The sequence below is a fragment of the Bidens hawaiensis genome, unplaced genomic scaffold (assembly GCF_021521415.1).
Source record: "Bidens hawaiensis isolate Kalapana, Puna unplaced genomic scaffold, B.hawaiensis_p1.1 tig00020643_1, whole genome shotgun sequence".
Taxonomy (NCBI): domain Eukaryota; kingdom Viridiplantae; phylum Streptophyta; class Magnoliopsida; order Asterales; family Asteraceae; genus Bidens; species Bidens hawaiensis.
This window is the reverse complement of record NW_027493158.1, coordinates 304,946-323,820: the sequence shown is the minus strand read 5'-3', so window position 1 is coordinate 323,820 and position 18,875 is coordinate 304,946. Positions and strand designations below refer to the sequence as shown.

Here is an 18,875-nt window from a genome sequence, read left to right as displayed (position 1 = left end):
AGACTATCACACTCCCTAGATTGGAGAGCTTCGTTGCAGTGGCAAAGCTTGGATATACACGTCGAGGGGGCCGGACTCGATAAGTATAAAAATTCATAGACTAGAGGGGGGGTAAGCTCAAAATTTCGGTCGGAAACGGTGAATTTACACCATGTATAAAAATTTTCGGCTGGAAAATGATAAATTTACACTGCCGAGCGAAAAAACGGAAGAGGTCAGGCTCAAATTTTCGGTCGAAAATGTGTAATTTACACTATGTATAAAAATTCTCGGGAAAAAATGATAAATTTACACTACCGAGCAAAAAACCGAGGGGTCAGGCTCAAATTTTCGGTTGAAAACAGGTAAATTTACACTATGTATAAAAATTTTCGGTCAAAAAAATATAATTTTACACTACAGATCGAAAAAAAGGAGACCCCGGGCCCCCCAACTAAGCTACGCCCATGTTCGTTAGCCAGACACATGTTGTCTTAACCGGGTTAACGTTAGCTTCAGAATTTGACTTGGGCGTTTCCTTAGAAAAACCATACCGCCGGTTGACACTTGACAATTGTTATGCCACCACAAAACATAACTCTCTGACGTAACACACGGTGAAACAAGAACCCGGATAAACCCGGGATGCAAACTAACACCAAAAATTACAATCAACTTTTTTATTATTATTATTATTATTATTATTTTATAAAACTAAAGTTTGAATGGTCAAAAAGACAGAGGAGAGAGAGAAAGAGTCATCTTCTTCTTCCCAATGTTTGTTTGTATTATTATTATTTGTATTATTACTACTATTATAAGTCCTAATTCATACACCAACACCAGTTTACTTTTCAATTTTCTTAATCCATCATCATCCACAAAATAACCTGCTCTCAATTCTACATCATCAATCGCCATCGGTACCTTCTTATTATCACTCTTCATATTTACTTTTTACTGTTTCTGTTCGTATTAATCTCAATTGCTATCGTACCTAGGGTTTATTATCAAATCGTTATGATTATTGTTCCAGATCCCTAGGTTTTATCAGCACGTTGATTATACTGGTTTAAGGATTCATGTTATTTTGTTTATTGATGATTTGTTGTGTAATTGTATGAGATCTGTTGTATGTTGACCTGTATACTGATTTACCTAACAATTTATTTTCAATTATTTATGCTGTATGTTACTGGATTGATTAATGTGTTCATGTTTTCGTTTCGAGATGTTTCGATTCAGTTTCGGTCGAATCGGAAACCTCTATATGCATAGCCAAGTGATTTGTGTTTTTTTTAAATAATTTGTTAGGTTATTAATGATAAATTTTGTGCATCTGTTAAACCTCTATATGCATAGTCAAGTGATTTGTGTGTTTGCCGTTCAAAAAAAAAAGTGATTTGCGTGTTTTAAAATGTTTTTATTTTTATTTTGTTAGTTTATTAATGATTAATATTCTGCATCTGTCTGTTTGCAGAAAAGGTTATAATTATAAAGCTTGAGAAGCATTTTGGCCTAATTTAACTACCACACCGATGGCATCTGCAAGTGTGGTACCGCCTGCAGCTGAAGTAAGAGAACCTAGTGGAAGCGAATGTGCTGCTGAAAAGTTGCCTGATGAGATGAATGACATGAAAATTAGGGATGACAGGGTTAGTGAGTTGTGACCTCGTCATATATATCATAATTATCATCATCATTCCACTAATTTTAATCAGGTTATCATCATTCCACTAATATTAGTTTTGTTACCAATAGGAAATGGAGCCTGCAATTGTTGATGGTAATGGCACAGAGACAGGGCATATAATCGTGACAACCATTGGTGGTAAAAATGGTCAGCCAAAACAGGTAAATTTGACTATTGAGTCTTTGATAGTTTGATTATGCAAAATATTTCTTTTTGACTGTTGTTTTAGTATCCACGTGTTGTTGATGATTCAGTTGTTTTTAATTTGATGCAGACGGTTAGTTACATGGCAGAGCGTGTTGTCGGGCATGGATCATTTGGAGTTGTGTTTCAGGCCAAGTGTTTGGAAACTGGAGAAGCGGGTGGCTATTAAAAAGGTTCTTCAAGACAAGAGATACAAAAACCGAGAGCTACAAACAATGCGTGTGTTGGATCACCCAAATGTTGTTGCTTTGAAACATTGTTTCTTTTCAACAACAGAAAAGGAAGAACTTTATCTTAACCTTGTGTTAGAGTATGTTCCTGAGACCATTCATCGAGTGATTAGACACAACAACAAGATGAACCAAAGGATGCCTATGATCTACGTCAAACTATACAGTTACCAGGTAAAGTTATCATTATTTAATGTTGAATTCACCATTCTTAGTGGATGGCATTTTGTTGAAATATCTATTTTTTGTTTGGTTATTCTGCAGATATTTAGAGCCCTGGCCTACATTCATGGTAGCATTGGAGTGTGTCACAGGGATATCAAACCTCAAAATTTACTGGTATGCATTTCTTCATGGTTGTTCAGTGTTTATATATCAGTAGATATTTCTTGATTAACACGAGATATGTCAGTGATTAGTTAACGTACTATTTGTTTAATGATAAATTTGGTGTTGATGGATAAAGATTATTTACTGAATTGTTATGTTCTTTTTAACAGGTAAACCCACATACCCATCAGGTCAAGCTATGTGATTTTGGAAGCGCTAAAGTTTTGGTTGGTATCAATCCCTATTTAATAGTTATTTGTTTTATATGTCGATATTATGTTACATTAACTTACAATATGTTCTTACCATTTTGATAGGTAAAAGGAGAGCCAAACATTTCTTACATCTGTTCAAGATATTATCGCGCACCTGAACTAATTTTTGGGGCTACTGAGTATACAACAGCAATAGATATCTGGTCTGCTGGATGTGTTTTAGCAGAATTGCTGCTTGGACAAGTAGGCGAAATTTGCTTCTTTTTTCTCTTATTTTTGGATTTAAAGAGATTGTATGATCTGACAAATATGTCTTTTGTACTTTCAGCCTCTTTTTCCTGGTGAAAGTGGAGTTGATCAGCTAGTGGAGATCATAAAGGTACTTGCAAATGATTAAAATTTGGCACATATGCTATCTTGCAACATCAAATGATACTGATTTAATGGCAAGCTGTTTGTTCATAGGTTTTGGGTACTCCAACAAGGGAAGAAATCAAGTGTATGAACCCTAACTACACAGAATACAAGTTTCCTCAGATAAAAGCTCACCCGTGGCATAAGGTAATTAACCAACATTTGATCACAAACTTTCAGAATTACATTTGGGGTTTACGAATCACAACTCTTTTTCAGATCTTCCACAAGCGCATGCCTCCAGAAGCTGTTGATCTTGTTTCAAGACTCCTGCAATACTCTCCAAACCTTCGAAGCACTGCTGTGAGTACATTTATAAAAAGTGGAATTTTAGAACTCTATTAGTTTTGTTCATTTGAATAATAAGTAACTTTTTAACAGTTGGAGGCAATGATTCATCCATTCTTTGATGAGTTGCGTGATCCTGCTGCTCGGCTGCCAAACGGACGTGTTCTTCCACCACTTTTCAATTTCAAGCCTCATGGTAATTAAAATATAAAAACCAAACTGGCGGTGTGCATCCGATTTGTTTGTTTTACATTTACACTGAAAAGGTTGTAACAATGATGTGTTTTTTTCGTTGTTATAGAGCTTAAAGGGGCTGCTGCGGAGATGGTTACAAAGTTGGTCCCTGAGCATGCAAGAAAGCATTGCGCATTCCTTGGTTTGTGAAAGTAAGAAAATAATGAATTATGTTTGTTCATTTGTTCCTTGTAGTCGCGTGCCTACTGCCTAGAAGTTATTTGTAAAACAGACCAGAACAAAATATATGCGTAGACTCGTATGAATACGCGAGCTCGCCCTTGTGAAATGCAAAACGTAAATGTAACCATATATTATATGTTCAGTGTAACAACTTGTTTATCTGAGTTGAAGTCACATTTTATTGTGTGCGTGTTATTACGACATACCAATCACAAGTATTCTTATTTTGTAATGTGTGAATACTTTGTATATCTGAGTTGAAGTCACCAAATTTTTTGTGTATTATAAATATGTTATATATCTCATCTGAATCATTGAGAGCATACCGAGGGGCTAAGTATATGTTGGTATGTAGATACATATTGGATCTTGATATGTTTCATATGCAGATACACTCGTAAAATAGGAAACATGAAATGAAACTAACTAGGAGATGCTTACTTGAATAGCCAGTTTAACTTGTGCTACAAAATATGGGATTTGAGGTTGACAGCTTCCAGCCTCCTGGATATCATTTTGTTCAACCAGAATTATATCTCCTTATTTACCCACTTGCAGTGTTGTAGTAATTGCTAGTCGGGCGGTGGGGTGAAGACTAGGTATTAATCAATGGGTTTATCGGGATTAACCATGACTAATAGGCGATGTCTAGTTAGGATTTTTACAACCATGCACACTTGTGAAATTTGGTGCATATGATTCCGGATACGGACTCAATATTCATACATAGTCGATCCAAAAACTAGCGGACTCATATTCGGGTTGGCTAAACAAAGGCAAATAAGCAAAAAATTGTCAGCTATAAAAATATAAAAAGGGAATGACTTGCACTACTTCTAGATTTATGGGACCCATAAGTAATGGATGGAAACTTTCCAGTAGGCCGGATAATGTGATAAATGTCACAGGTGGTTTGTCTCAGTTGTCGAACCCAAATTCTATCATTTGAAGCCCCTGTTTCAAAGGTTTTCTCAAGTTCTAGTAACTTTATTCATTTTATTGTAAATACACGTGAATATTTAATTTGAACAACTTACATATTTATTTAGATTTTAGATAGTCCATATAATTCTTAGGTACTCACTTTAACTTACGTAATAGTTTGGAACTATCTATTGATTTATTGGATATATTAATATTCTCACTCAAATGTTTATTAACGTTCAAGATAGGTGTAGGTTCCCAGCCGGATCTACATGGAAGTATCTCGTAGTACGTAGGTGCGGAATCCCTACGTAAGACGATACGAGCGTTAGATGCGATATATGTTAAAACCAATCACAAACACACGTTACAATACTCAAAAGACACGTTGTATTGCAACCCTTAACACGTGATGTTCAAATCACAATTACACGTACTGTAAAAACTTAACAATACAACCCGTAACATATGTATATATATGTTACGACAACTTCGCCTAACAGACTAGGCGAAGTTGTCAATAACTTCGCTTGTCCACAAGTTCGCTTATATCAGGCGAACTTGTGAGACAACCTATCTAAATCAAACCAAAACAAACTAACACGATTACAGACACAAACATAACACTAGATACTGAACTACTGACATCATGTACCAACAGACCCCCATTGGCAGTAGCTTCATATCTCTATCTTTAATCACGTGTCTGGTAATCCCAAAATCTTGTATCTCCCGTCTTCAAGCATGAACTCCTTGTCTTACACAGACAGAGACAACTCTCTAGTATTTCTTGGCTTCTTCTTTCCATGCAGGAATATAGAATATCTTTTTCTCGTTCAGCACCTGCAAGTCAGCTTGAGACAAATTCACCAAGTGTATAGGATCATACACTCTCAGCACCTCTTGTTTATCTTCATCCTCCATAACCGCTTCAGCTGTTTGACTATCGACATACCACCATTTCAGATTCTTTAGAACATCCTTGGGCATTTGTTTCATCGGCACTTCTTTTAAACACCGGATAGGCTTATACTTCATTACCATCCAAAGTTTGCCATCAGCTCTCATTCCTCTGTCTTTATCTTCAACGAGCTTCCCTTTCTGCGGCTTTAACAACTCGAACCTTTTCTCTTTTATACTTTCTTTCCACACGATCTTTCCAATAATCCTAGCCATATTATCATCACTCCTGTTTATCAACCCCAACTTGGCTAAATCCTTCACCTCACACTCCGACAAGGTATTCAATGATCTCAACAACCTTTTGAAGTACTGAACTCTGTCAAAACGTTTAATCACAAACAGCCTCAACTGCTCATCATATAACCAGCATATAATCCCCTTCTTCGATTCAGCATACCCTTTGATATTATAACTCTTCTTAAACATAGTTGGAACCGCTGGTTTCTTTGTCTTTACGAACCATTGAGCGTAGCCTTCTTTCCATCTCGGCTGCTCTTCCCATTCAGTCTCATCGCTTCCCATATCTTGACCCACATTTGACTTATCAACTTCTGGAATTTCATGCTCAACATTATCCTCCACAATCTCTCCCTCTTCAACCTCACTGTCAATCACAATCTCAGCTCCTATTTTCTCAATCTCTTCAACCGATAACACATCGTCGTCACCCACAGTATCATCATCCAACATCTCCTCATCATCCACTACCACCACATCATCACCTCCTGATCCACCTGTTGCACCAGCTGACTCCCCCTGAGATGTGGAGGTCCCAAGAGTTTGTTCAGTTCTTGGCAACTCACCACCTGCACCTTTTGATGCATTGGGATCATCGTCTCTATCGTTACTCTTCTTCGTCCTCAACTCATCGCCCTTGCAGCTTGTCTCCCCCTGAGATGCTAAGAACTGTTTTAAAGCATCAAAAAGTTTACCGTGCTCAATCAGGAGGGACGACTGAATTTGATTTTCTGCAACAAGGCGCTGGATAGCATGAGTCTGGATCAGGTTGATTCTTGACTGTTCTGCCACGACCCTTTCAAGAGCTGCTATCCTGTCTGAGTCAGATAAAGTTGCATCAAAATCAAACCTCATATGAGAAGTGTCTTGAGCATACGGTGAAGGAATTCCCAAGGTAGCCGGAACATCAGAAACAGGCTGATAAGTAACCGCAGGTGGTATTGTAACAGATAACCCTGCAGTGGCAACCAGTGTCGACTCAACGAATCTTGCAACAACCTCCGATGGAGTAAGTGAAGGAGGTGGCAAGGAAACAAATTCTGGAGCCGAAAACTGAAAAGTAGTGGGTGGAATGCCAAAGGAAGATGATGTAGATATCACGGGAACATCCGAGGTGATTGGTCCTGTCACAGTCATGGATGCAGGGACCATAGTCATACCCGATAAGGCGGGTGGCAAGAAACGAACCACCCTCGAGCTTTCACTAGCTCCCGAGCCTTCACCCGTTCTAACCCTTTTTGATCGACGAATCAAACGACCTAACTCCTCCTCAAAATCAGATTCACTATCATCTGTGTCTTTCTTTCTTTTTCCATGAATTCTTTCTTGGGCGACCAGTATCTGTCTTGCTTCAGCAACATCATCAGCTGAGGAGTCAGAGTCGGTTCTTTCAGAGTCAGCTACAGACGTAGCTACCATCGACACTTCAACACCAGATACCTCTGCAACTGAGACCTGAATGTCCGCCTCAGGATCAACTAGTTCCATATCAAAGAATCCTTGGCCACCAAAAGCAGCTTCAAGGTCTACTTGTTCCTCCGCTGCCACAACAGGAGCAGCAGATAATGCCTGCTGTACCACAGGTGGTGGTTGGGAAACAACTGCCTGTTGCGGTGCCAGATCCCGAAACTCGTCTCCACGAGGAGCAACATACGCCGGGTTTATCAAATACCCAAATAACGGAGTATGCCGAGTACGAAGCTCTGGTTTACTTCGAGCACTCGACGATCTGCATTGTGCGAATATCCTCTTGCTGACACTCTCTACGTATCGAATTGGACGGCGCTGAGGTAGCGTAGGAGCCACATGATTCAAGATCATTTGTAAGAATCTTGGATACATCAAGAATCTTTCACGAGCTACCGCACGTCTCTGACGGTCTATTTCATAATACACCATCTGACTGAAGCTGTAACGCTTGTTGTAAGTCAGTGCTGTCATTGCCGATTGCATCGTCGCACCCATCCCGTCCGTACCAGCCTTACGACCCGACATGCACACGATCATCACATGCATGAGAAAACGCCATTGATCCAACAAAAATCCCTTGCGCCTCTGAGTGTCACCCAATGGACCAGAATAGCCCATTGGTAAAAATGCACCATCTCTGAATGGAGCAGTAAAGTCTGTAGGATCATCTCTAGTTTCGTTCCCGAACTGCAGGGCGACCCTTATCTGCTCAGATGAGAACTGCACCTCCTGATTGTTAACTGTGGCGCGCATGACTGGGGGCTCAACTCTACAGTCATATTCTACCGTCCTCCAGAAATCTTCAATGTTCGGTAGAGATATGGGTAGTGTTGTAGTAATAGCGTGGAAGATGCGCGAGCAAACAAGGAATGAGATGATCTCACGAAAATCATCTATACCACTGGCATCCGGATCCAGTGTGATGTACATATTGTGCCCCGGAAAGAATTGACGGTTGTTATCACCACCTTCGTCACCACCAGCACCACCGGCTCCTGCTACAGCTGCCATATCTGCATAACAAACGGTCTAAGTTAGAAAATCGTCAAAGCAAATCATAACTTCGCCTATTACCATGAGCGAAGTTAAGATAAACTTTAGTGTGCAGGCGAAGTTAGACATATGGCGAAGTTGAGGATAACTTCGCCTAGCCAATAACTTCGCCTAGCCAATAACTTCGCCTGACAACAGATTAACTTTTAAATAATATGTAAAGCACCAGGCGAAGTTAGAGATAAGGCGAAGTTAAGGATAACTTCGCCTAACCATAACTTCGCCCCTTGAACAACTTCGCCTCTGATTAGTTAAAAATTAAAGTAGCAGGCGAAGTTAAGCCTAAGGCGAAGTTGAGAACAACTTCGCCTAAACTATAACTTCGCCTGAACTGAGACGGCGACAGTTTAGTAGGCCAGACGATACTTGTTTGGTGAATTTGGAGATTGTGGATAATAAAAACATGTTACTAGAGAGATCTCGACGATCACATTAGTAACGAACACGTTAATAAGAGTTTGAAAAGTGGGTGTTTAAAGGTTTGCATGAACGAGATCTCAAATCGGACCGAAACGGCATCTGATTAACATGATCGACAAGAATTATACGTAATATCGACCCTACACACCTTTAACACGGATTGGAATTGAGAAAAATAACAAGGTTTGATTCGAGTAAACAAGTTCGCCGAGTGTTGATAAGTTCGCTTGAAATTTGAGAATATGAAAGGTTTGACTGTGTTGACCTTTATATATGCTTGAAAAAGCTCAGGCGAAGTTATGGTTAACTTCGCTTATCCATAACTTCGCTCTATAGCAACTTCGCTTAGTATTAATAATTTACACTCCAGACCCTTATAAATTTGAACATTATGCAATTGTCTTTTAAAACTTCCTTTAAAGATTTAAATGTTACGTTCAACGACCAAGTAACCAAGTTTTATACCATAAAACGACATATGCAATGAAAATTTTCGAAATAAAGTACACGGGATCAAATTTCAGTCTTGACAGGGACTAGCATGTTTTAGAAAAGATCCGAACAGGAATCATACTAGTTAAGTGACTGTCACATAGATCCATGTTCAGCGGTATTATGACTTAAAGAAACAGGTTGTAAGCAGGTAAACAACTTAGTATGGTTTTCATCGCTTCTGTGATACGGATTAGGTACAATTAAGCTCAAAATTTAAATGGACAACACATCAGAAATTGTGATGCCTCCTATCTATTCTCAAAGCTTATTTGGCTTTCCCCAAGTCACCCCGAGTTGACCTTGACCCGTAGTGTCTGATTAAACAGTAAGTACATCTGATCTTTAGAGTCTTCATCCCGTTTTCTTTCTTGCCTCTTGATTGATAAGTATAACATAATAGGCTTCAGAAGGCTTAACATCATTTTTTTTTTAATAATAAAGATTTACATAGCTTCAAACAGTAGACTACTGCAAGTCCCGAATCTGGATCACTGCAGGTACTTGACACACTATCTTCTCGGAAATCAGAACACTCACGGGCTCGTGTATGACTGGGTAATCGCTTTTCTGCCTATCATCCGAAAAGATGTATATGGAGACATACACAACTCTTAATGAGTCTTCCCTTTAAATCGAGAAGATTTAGTTAGTATCACTTTAACTTTTACGCACCATAAAAAGCTACCATAACATACAATGACTGTTCTAGAGTCTTTTAGGCCTAATAACTTCACTAGTTAAGCACACAGAAATAGTTTGTGTATCACTTTCCAAGGTTGGATCAATTTTCTTAGAAACATTGTATAGAAACTTCTTACGAAGGTGTAGACTTGAAAAATTATATCATCTCCCAAAAAAAATTTAAAATTCTATCGCCCCGATCAAGTCAAAGTCTTCAGGTAAACGGCTATCCTGAAGATCCAATGGATCAGCTGGACCGACCACATACGAATATGTGTCCTTCTAACTCAGTATGAACGATCATTTTTCAGCGAAAGAATAAAAACATATCATAAACTGCCCTGGTCACTTTCAGTCATCTGGTTAATGGCTATCCTCATAATCTACTGGTAGAAGTGAGGACCAAACACATCCGAAGATATGTCCTTCAAACTGAAGCAACCGACATAATTCTAAGTGATAGTGACGTTTTTTTTTTTATTTTTTATTTTTTTTAAGTAAAAACGAAAAATACGGTTACTCGGGATTGATCATCCCATTAAGCTCAACAAGATTTTGAAAACCAGTTCTGTCAAACGCTTTAGTAAAAAGATCAGGGAAATTATCTAACGAATCAACCTTTTCGAGCACTATTAATTTCTTCTCAGCACAATCTCGTATAAAATGATGACGAATGTCAATGTGTTTAGTTTTGCTATGTTTTACGGGATTGTTAGTTACTGAGATTGCAGCAGTGTTATCAATACAAATAGGAGTTTGAGTAAAATTCAGACCGTAATCACGCAATTGCTGTTGTATCCAAAGAACCTGGGAGCAGCAGTTTGATGCTGCCATATACTCTGCTTCACAGGTAGAAATGGCTACAGAGGTCTGCTTCTTGCACTGCCATGACACCAATCTTCCTCCCAGAAACTGACATCCACCGGTTGTCGACTTCCTGTTCTGATTGCAACCTCCATAGTCAGAATCTGTGTAAGCGATCAAATCTAAGTCTCCCCCTTTCGTGTACCACAGTCCCAGCTTAGGCTTGCCTTTGAGATACCGCAGTATTCTCTTCACTCCCTTCATGTGAGATTCCTTTGGGCTTGCCTGAAATCGAGCACAGAGACAAACTGCAAACATAATATCAGGTCTAGATGCAGTTAAATACATTAAAGAACCTATGATTGCTCGATATTGGGTGGGGTCCACGTCTTCATCACTGTCCGAATCAGCACCCAGTTTGTGATTGACGCAAAACGGAGTATCAAATGGAGAGCTATCCTCCATCTTGAAGCGCTTGAGAACGTCTTGGACATATTTAGTTTGATGGATGAACATCCCATCTTTCTTCTGATCAACCTGCAATCCTAAAAAGAAAGTTAATTCACCCATTGCACTCATTTCAAACCTCTTTTTCATGACTTCTTCAAACTCCTGACACATGACGACTTTTGATGCAGCAAATATGATGTCGTCCACGTAGAGTTGAACTAGCAGAAAATCTCGCCCTTTTCTCTTGACAAACAGCGTGTTGTCGATCTTTCCTCTTTCGAACCCATTATCAAGTAAGTAATCAGATAAGGTGGCGTACCAGGCACGAGGGGCCTAATGTAGTCCATATAGCGCTTTACTCATCTTGTACACATGATCAGGAAAGTCAGGGTCAGGAAAACCCGGAGGCTGTTCAACGTATACTGCCTCATCGACTTTACCATTCAGAAAAGCACTTTTCACGTCTAATTGGAACACCTTCATCTCATTGTGTGCAGCAAATGCCAAAAATAGTCGAATCGCTTCCAATCTTGCCACAGGAGCAAACACTTCATTGTAGTCGATTCCTTCCTGCTGATTAAACCCTTTAACTACCAGCCTCGCCTTGTTTCTTATGATTATTCCTTTCTCATATCTCTTACACTTAAAGACCCACTTTGTGCCAATAGCATGTACATTCTTCGGTTTTGCTACTAACTTCCAGACTTCCATCTTCTCGAACTGAGCTAACTCTTCTTGCATGGCTTCGACCCACGAGCTATCCTTGAGAGCCATTTGATAATTCTTTGGTTCAATCTGGCTGATGAAGCAGGTGAACAAGCATTCATTTATGATACCCGTTTCTTTAATGCTTGCGTAAACACAAGTGTGCTCATTCAAACTTCTTCTTGTTTGAACACCGTCAGACAGATCACCTATCACGTTCTCCAAAGGGTGATTTTTGTGAATAGCAGTAGTCTGAACCGGACCGACTTCCAGATTATTTTCCAAATTCGAAGAGAGTTCTTCAATGGGTGATTGATGTTGAGAGTGAAAAGGGTTATAAAATTCTTCTTCAGTAGAGGCGGCAGGAGTATTAACGGCACTTGACATGGAAGGTTGACTTTCATCGTATCGTGGACGTTGCACAATATTTTCCTCCTCGTCATACATGATCTGTGAAGCAATTTTCTCATCAACTTCTGCAAAATCCAAGTAAGGCACATTAAAAGATTTGAACAGTCTATCATAGTCAAAAGCCTCAGCGGGTCCCATGCTAGGCTTTGGTGGTTTGTAACTCGTGATGTCAGTGTTACATACCACTTCAACCTTGTTGTTCGATAAATTAAAGACTCTTCTGTTGGGTGTCCCAACTACATATCCGACTAAAATACCTTCGTCGGCTTTCTCACCAAATTTTGGGTTTGTCTTTAATATCGTACATGGGGACCCGAATGGTTCGAGACCATTCAAGTTTGGCTTTCGACCATGCATAAGTTCATAACAAGTTTTATTTAGCCTTTTAACAGTTAAAACACGATTAAGGATATAACAGGCTGTGGCAACTGCTTCAGCCCAGAACACCATGGGAAGTTTAGCATCAGCCAGCATGGTTCTGGCTCCTTCAATTAGCGTCCTGTTCTTCCTCTCAGCCACCCCATTTTGTTGCGGAGTATACGGGGCGCTGTATTGATGGTCTATCCCTTTCTGTAAACAGAACATCTCCATCTGGTAGTTCTTGAACTCTGTCCCATTATCACTCCTGATGTACTTGACCTTTCTCCCAACAATGTTTTCAACTTTGGTAATCAAGTTAATTACCAACTGAACCGTCTCATCCTTTGCCTTTAGAAAATACACCCAAGAGTATCGAGAGTAATCATCGGTTACTACCAAGCAGTATGTCGTTCCACCTAGACTCTTTACATTCACGGGACCGAAGAGATCCATGTGAAGTAGGTCTCGTGTACTGACAATTGAGTTAACCTTCTTGGAGTGATGAGGTTTCTTGTGTTGTTTTCCCTTCTTGCACGATAAGCATTGATCTTCAAAGTTGAAATTCTTCAGGGGAACACCAAGCACTAGCCCATTCTTGACAATATAATTCATTTTTCGAAGATGTATATATCCCATTCTCCGATGCCATAACTCGGACTCAGATTCTGTTGCCTTTGATAGAAGACATGACTCTTCTGTTGCCATCTTGGTTGATCTCATGTCCGTTACATATGTGTTCTTTTCTTTTGGAGCTTTCATCACCACCCATGCCTCTGGTATCTTGAAACCAGGATACAGAACAATTGCTTCATTTTTAGTAAAGTGCACAGTGTACAAATCTGAGACACGCTCAACAAATTATGCTTCAACTCCTCAACAAAATTCACCTTCTCTAACTTCATTTTACCATTTGTCACAGTTCCAATACCAGTAATTCTACCACCACTCTCTCCAGCAAAACTTACTCTACCTCCTTGAACAGGTTTCCATTCGTGTAACAAATTCTTGTTACCAGTCATGTGCCGGGAACAGCCACTATCCACAACCCACAGATTTTTTACAGTCATGTTCAACTGTTCCTGCACAGTTAAAGAAAAGATTAAAATCTGGGGACCCAAGACCTATTGGTCTTGGGTCGATTAAATCTGTTAAACGACATCCCATACTTTGGTTGTCCAAAGTCAGTTTGATAATGATTTCTGTATGTCCTAAAAGGAAACCTTCTTGAGGATTGACTATGAGGCCTTTCAAACCTTAGTGAATTAACCGAATTATGATGGTAGGTTTGGTTGTTAACTGGGAAAAACTGAGATTGATATCTTTGAAATCTTGGTTTAGTCCAATGTCTGAACTTTGGTGAGTTTGCATTCTTACCATTATAGTAATTTCTATTCGTTTTATTCTCAGTTTTCTGAGGCCTCATACTTCTGAATCTCTGATTTATAGGACAATCAGCAATCAGGTGTCCTATTTGATTGCATCTGAAACAACTTATGTGTTCAACTTTCGTCTCAACAGTTATTTCAGATGTTGAGGTTGCATTACTATTCGTTTGTCTAACATATGGTGGGACAAACGGGTTTAGGGGAGAGTTCTTTTCAGTTGGCTTATATTCCTCCCCACGTTTTAGTAACACAACCTCTTCTTTTATCTCACTAGATTCGGATGTCTTGTCCGAATTTGATGAGACAGAGCTAGGAACAGAAATCTTAACATTCGAAACAGGCTTACTCGTTTCGTTTTTACTAATTTCAAGTTCTTTAATCGAAACTTTGACAGGAACTGTCTGACTAATCTCAACATCAACAGATTTCTGATTACTAGGATCATACGTATAGTTATGGTTATACGGTGGTGGAACTTCAGAAAATCCAATTCCCCCTTTGTTAACTAGGGAACGTTGAACACTTACGATGTGATCAAGCATTGCTGAAGAATTTCTAAATTGTTCAATATTTCTGTTTAATTCCACCACTTTTACCTGGTAATCAGCTATCTGTTTATCCCATTCAGCAATTAGTTTGATTTTTTCCTCTAACACTTCATAACTAAGATCAATTACCTGTATTTTATCAGCTAGACTGGCTTTAAGACTTCTGATATCTTTTTCACTAGCTTTTATTTTTACCGAGTAACTGTTTTCTCTAGTTTTAGTGTAATGATGATCTTCTTTTAGCGTTTTAAATTGAGCGTCCAAACTAACAAACTGATCAGAACTGTTTTCAATTGTTCAGACAGATTTTCACATTGCATACAATGAAGTTCAGAACTTACCTCAGAGAGCTGATCGTTCACTTCTGCCATGTAAGCTTGATTTTCTCCCGTCTCTTTCTCACTTCCTGCAGTTTCGATGTTCACCAAATTTGCCTGTTCGAAGACTTCCTCAACCTGTAGATTCCAGCTATACCCACTATTGTGTCTAGATACCATAGCCCTATTCTCACTACCTTCCCCATTCTGTTGTGCAGTCCTGTTCTGACTACGTTCGACTCTCTCATTTGTACATTCCTTGGCAAAGTGACCATTTTGTTGACAGTTGTAACATATAACCTTTGATTTGTCAAAACCTGGTCTTTCGCCAACGAACTTTCTACCCGTTTTCTTCATGAATCTCTTAACCCTTCTTACTATCATAGCCATCTGCCACTGCAGATCCATCTCTTCTAGATCATCAGCATCAATCTGATCATAGTGTTCATCCAAAGTTGCGGGATCGACTATTTTACCTTTGATGTAATTCTCATAGGATGCTATGAAAGATGCATAGAGAGAAAACTGTTGTTCGGCCGATTTAACACTCATGGGCATCTGTGAGTAGTTGTTGGTTGGAACATTTGATGAAAAGTTACCAGTTGTAGCTTGAGGTTTTGAAGAATTACTTCCTGCAGCTACGAAACATACATCACCATCCATATTGAGAGTCACATGACCATCATGAGTTGAATTCGAGTTTGAGTCTCCCTTTGAGTAATAAGCAGAGGATTCTGACTTTGAACTTGAACTTGAAGTAACTTTCGCACCATACGTTCCCGGATCCTGAACCTGATCAGTTGGTGTCTCTTTCCGAACCATGTTAAGTTCAAAAGTTCGTAATTTATTGACTGCTGTTTCCAAATCAATATTGGCAAACTCTTTATCTTCTCTCATCAAAACCGTGTACATTTCCCATTTCGGTGGAAGAGCATCAAGAAGTTTTTCTACAATCTCTTCTTCTTTATAGTCAATTGAGTAATTTCTAAGTTCGGTCATCAGGTGGTAATATCTTGTGATGATATCATCAAGTGATTCATTTTTCAAATATTTGAACACCGCGAATTGGGTTTTTAGTAGCTTAATTTTGGATGCACGTATCCCCATATTACCTTCATATCGATTTTCTAGCGCTTCCCATAGCTCTCTAGCGGTTTTGTATTTCCTGAAGGTGTGAAGAATCTCTTGTGGAAGAGCCATGGTGATTGCCGCATGAGCTTTACTTTCTGCCTCATACATCTTCTTTTCTTCCTCTTCCATCTTATTGTACTTCTTAATCTGTTCACGACCCTCAAACAAGGCCGTTGGTGGAATGTATCCATCTTGAATGCACACCCACATCTTAGCATCTTGATATTTAACATACTGTTCAAACCGATCTTTCCAAGCAACGAAGTCGGTACCCTTAAGCATTTTTGGAGCCTTAGTTGCAGAACCGGCTTCAACTTCCATTTTTACCAGTTCCGTAATATTTATCGAAGTCATCGTTGAAAGAAACACGGCTTGAAAACACAAAGTTTTTTTTTTTTTTTTAATTTGAACAGTAACCAGTAGGCGAAGTTATGCTTAACTTCGCTTGATTCCTTAACTTCGCTGAAACTCTTAATTTCGCTTGACAACTTCGCTTGATGACAACTTCGCTTAAACTTATAACTTCGCCTAAACCCTACGAACAGTGACGGCAACTTCGCCTGATGAACACAAGGTTTTTGCAGGTTTTAATTTGACGTATTGCGAGGTATGCGAAGGTGTAATGGGTTATATTTGATAGTGGGAGATGGGTAGGACACAAAAACTCGGTATTTCAACGTAAACTCGTCCCGCGAATAGTCGAACGGAACGATTTCTACACTCGTGTGATAATCCCGAACCACACAATCACGAGCAAATGCCCTGATACCAATTGTAGGTTTCCAGCCGGATCTACACGGAAGTATCTCGTAGTACGTAGGTGCGGAATCCCTACGTAAGACGATACGAGCGTTAGATGCGATATACGTTAAAACCAATCACAAACACACGTTACAATACTCAAAAGACACGTTGTATTGCAACCCTTAACACGTGATGTTCAAATCACAATTACACGTACTGTAAAAACTTAACAATACAACCCGTAACATATGTATATATATGTTACGACAACTTCGCCTAACAGACTAGGCGAAGTTGTCAATAACTTCGCTTGTCCGCAAGTTCGCTTATATCAGGCGAACTTGTGAGACAACCTATCTAAATCAAACCAAAACAAACTAACACGATTACAGACACAAACATAACACTAGATACTGAACTACTGACATCATGTACCAACAATAGGAAAGCTCCTTAACAATTTGATTTGGTATCATCAATTCATGGTGGGCGGTACAAGTGAGGTTTGATGCACAAAATTATTAGTGAATTAAACAACCAAGACATTTTCACAATAAAATGGCAAGAAAAATAATAAAACAAATTTCTTCAATTTGGAGAAAAAACTAACACATTTTCTTAATAAGTTAGGCGGTTTGCCATAATGTAACGACGACCATGAACCTTCTAAGGACGGCTCATGGCCACATACTTCTATACCTGGGAGTCACATTTTTTGCGATTCACTTATTATCTGCAATATGCTAATCACACAATCAGTCATGTTGTCATACAATGACTATTATTATATATAGATATCATTTCCATTAGCATAGTACACTAGATTGCTATGCAGGCCAGATGCAATTATGATCCATACTTTTCCACACAAAAGAGTCGTCATAATCAGTATCGACATGGTGACATGAAAACTTGGTTTTTCCAGACTTCTTGTGGTAGTCGTCCTCGGCAACCGGAGGGATGGAAAGATGATGGTGTTTCACAAGAGCTGTTAATAGCAACACCAATGATGCCATGAAAAAAAGATATAACACTACTACACTAGTGTGTGTTAATGTGTATACATATATATACACTGCTAGCTTATGCTTTATGTTTGTTGAAGTAAATTTGTAACTATGAAAGTTATTGGAGGTTGGGAAGTATATTGTGGGGGTAAAGAAATTTGGCCACCTAATTTATTTAATTAAGGTAAGTTTCTTTGATTCAGTCAAAAGGCGTTGGACAACTATTGGATTGTCATTCCATGTAACTTTGCGGCTTGTTTAATGATGCCTAATATAATTTATTGTAACTAGAAGTCACAATCTTTTCATTAATCTTTTAAGTGTTAAGACAAATATTTAAAATTTGTTATTATATATATATATATATATATATATGTTAAAATGGTGTATATTTTCCTCTTTTTGTTTCTTTTTTTTTTGTTTCTGAGCCTCACTTAAGAAGGGGAGAGAAAAGAAGGAGAATTAGAACATGAAAGAAAGTTAGGAGAAGGTAAATGTGTGATTTTAATTCGTGTTTCTGAGTTTAATGAAAAAGAAATTAAACATTTTAGGTGTTCTCGAGTTAAAAGGAAAAGAAAAGAAAATCCAATTTTCCAATTATATCCTTTAAGTAAACTATAATAAGAAGTTATATATGAGGGTACATTAGTAATTGATAGGAGTGAAAATTATACAAAAATACTTTCTCTCATAATATCTCCAATTTGGGAGGATGAATATATGCTCTCATTTTCCAGCATCCCCCCCCCCCTCTTTCTTAAAAATCACTAAAATATGGTTTTTTCATATTTTCCTCTCTTTTCCTCCCCTCTTTCTTAATTGAGACTTGGGAACACGGTTAGGGTTTGCCTTTTAAAATGCTATGATTCGATCCAGTTGTTGATATGAGCGAATTGCCGCATTTTCTTACCCGCAACCGCCCGTTTGGATGTGATCCACAAACATTTTAGTTATCATTTGGGGATGCTACTCGAGATCGGCTCATGAAAAAGCTCGATCG

General features: G+C 38.7%; 1 pseudogene across 1 annotated transcript; it reads left to right on the top strand.

The window, feature by feature from the left end:
* Nucleotides 1-789: 789 nt before the first annotated feature.
* LOC143561242 (shaggy-related protein kinase alpha-like) lies at nt 790-3,965 on the top strand (annotated as a pseudogene). Its single transcript, XR_013140270.1, has 12 exons — nt 790-902; nt 1,460-1,634; nt 1,741-1,833; nt 1,947-2,280; nt 2,371-2,445; nt 2,607-2,663; nt 2,754-2,894; nt 2,980-3,030; nt 3,117-3,212; nt 3,285-3,368; nt 3,447-3,549; nt 3,655-3,965. The product of XR_013140270.1 is annotated as a shaggy-related protein kinase alpha-like (transcript).
* Nucleotides 3,966-18,875: the final 14,910 nt, after the last annotated feature.